A 2,772-nucleotide genomic window follows, 5' to 3' on the forward strand; every position below is an offset into this window, starting at 1 on the left:
TAAGATTGCTTGATGAGAGAATAAGAAAAGAATCTTGATATTTGGATTAAGTGTAATGGCTCATGATATCCAGATTGGTATGTTTTACCATTCATTGAGTATGATTTCAGATTTTAGATTTCTTTCAAGCTTTATGAGTCATTTACAAATGTCCTGCATGATTTGGAAAGAAAACTTATGACATGATCGTTAAATATATATATATATATATACATATAAATATGTTTATTTCATGCGCCCCCATGTACTCGGTACATATTCCATGGTACTGACCCACATGTTCGCATATGGGCTATATTTTCCCTATTATGTAGGTTCAGGTGCTCATTCCCAGGTTTAACCGTGATTATCCGAGCACGTTGATCTACATCCTCTGCAGTGGTGAGTCCTCATGGTCTGAGGACTAGTTATTTAGGTTTTCTCATTTACTTTTAGTCGTTCAGTTTATTTCCTGAGTTTGGGTCTATTAGGGTTTGTCCCAATGGCTCATGGATTACAGTTTAGTAGAGGCTTGTCAGACTAGATGGATAGATTGATCAGATTTGTCAGAGATGTCGTATTTTATTACTTTCCGTATTTCATTCGTATTGCAGTATGATATTTTTGAGGATGTTTTGATTATGATGACTTTGATTATAGTGTTGAATGGTAGAAAAATGGCTAAAAGGGTTAGCTTGAGGCTACTTGTAGCCTTAAGCACCGTGTGACTCCTCGAGGCCTATTTTTGGGGCGTTACAAAATTGGTATCAGAGCCTAAGTTTATTGGAGTCCTAGGGAGTCTGAAAAGCCGCGTTAAGTAGAGTGTTGATCATTGGTGTATAGTGCGCCACATCTATGAGCAAGAGGCTACAAAATATTTTAGAAAAAAAAGGGTCGTTTCATTCTTTCAGAAGTCTATCGTGCTTATAGTTGTTCCCTTTCAGCTATAAATTCATGCTCTCTTCTTTCATAATATGCCTCCTCACCGAGCTAGAAGAAATAATGCGGGTCAGCAACCTCAGCCTACTGATTCCCTGAATGGGAATGTATTTCACACTGTTTTCAGGGCAGTCTTTCAGGCGCTTGGCTAAGCTGTTACTGCCAACGTTTAGGCCAAACAGGCCTAGGATCCACAACAACAGAGAGGTGACTTAGCTTTCGCAAGAATCCATGACTTTATGCGGATGAATCCGCCAGAGTTTTATGGGTCCAAAGTAGGTGAGGATCCGCAGTTATATCTGTAGGAGATAAGGAAGATCACATAGGTAATGCACGTATCTGAGGAGGAGAGTGTTAAGTTAGCATCCTACAGATTGAAAGACCTTGCGTATGACTGGGTGGTTGCATGGAGAAAGGATAGAGTAGAGAGTGCTGCTCCTATAACTTGGCAGGAGTTCCAGGATGCATTCCTGGATAAATTCTTTCCACTAGAGTTAAGAGAGGAAAAAGTAGAGGAGTTCATAAACTTACAGCAAGGCTCCATGACTGTTGAGGAGTACTACTTGAAGTTCAATCAGTTAGCAAAATATGCCCCAAATCTGATAGCCGACAACCAAGCCAGTATGGGTAAGTTCTTAATAGGGGTGTCAATCTATGTGGTTAAGGAGTGTAGATCAGCTATGCTTAATAATGAGATGAATCTTTCCAGACTGATGACCCATGCCTAATCGATCGAATCAGATAAAATAAAAGAGAAGGATAGAGTAAGGGGGAATAAGAGAGCCAGACCTGAGCAACCTACTTATGGTCAGAACAGATCATAAGGAGGGAATTGCCTTTAGTTTTATGAGCTTTATGACAGCACCATCGTCAGCTAGTGCTTCAACACTTAGAGGTAGGCAAGAACAAGGAAATAGGTCTTCTATTTTTGGATCTCAGAATACTGTGAGTAATCGGCCTAACCGTCCACCATGCACCAGGTGTGGTAGGGATCATGGGGATAAGTGTTTGTAGGGTCAGAAGGGTTGCTATGGATGTGTCCAAGAGGGCCACGGTTTTAGAGATTGTCCTCATACCAGACAGGGGAACCGTGATGTTCACCCCCAGGCTCAGATTGCTAGTGCTCCAGCTCCTGTAGCTCGTCCAACTCCTACTCATGGTGCTTTTTCCAGCACTACTGGTGGTCTGCGCTAGAACAGATTCTATGTTTTACCTTCCCGTTAGGAGCAGGAGGACTCCCTCGATGTTGTTACTGGTATGCTTTGTGTGTTTCAGTTTGATGTTTATGCATTGTTGGAACCTGGGTCTAATTTTTCATATGTGACACCTCTGGTTACTGTAAAATTTGTAGTGAGTCCCGAGATTGTCTCTGAGCCCATCCTAGTTTCTACCCCTGTGGGTGAGTCCATTGTTGCCCGAAAAGTGTACAAAAAGAGTTCTGTTTGTATTCTTTATAGAGTTATATTTGTTGATCTGATAGAGTTAGACATAGTAGATTTTGATGTTATTCTGGGTATGGACTGGCTTCACTCTTGTTATGCATCCATAGACTATCGTACCTGTGTAGTCAAGTTTCAGTTCCCTGGTGAGTCTGTTATCAAATGGTCTGGTAATTCCGCATCTCCTAAGAGTCATTTTATCCTATATCTCAAGGATAGAAAGCTTGTTTCCAAAGGGTGCATTTATCACCTAGTCAGAGTTAAAGACACTAAGTCTAAGTCTCCAACTCTCCAGTCATTTGACGTTGTTAATGAGTTTCCCGATGTCTTTCTGGAAGATCTTCTAGGGGTACCTTCCGATAGAGAGATAGAATTTGGGATTGATCTTCTTCCCTATACTCAGCCCATTTTCATT

Source organism: Capsicum annuum, chromosome 9 (genome assembly GCF_002878395.1).
Source record: "Capsicum annuum cultivar UCD-10X-F1 chromosome 9, UCD10Xv1.1, whole genome shotgun sequence".
In the NCBI taxonomy this organism is placed as follows: Eukaryota; Viridiplantae; Streptophyta; class Magnoliopsida; order Solanales; family Solanaceae; genus Capsicum; species Capsicum annuum.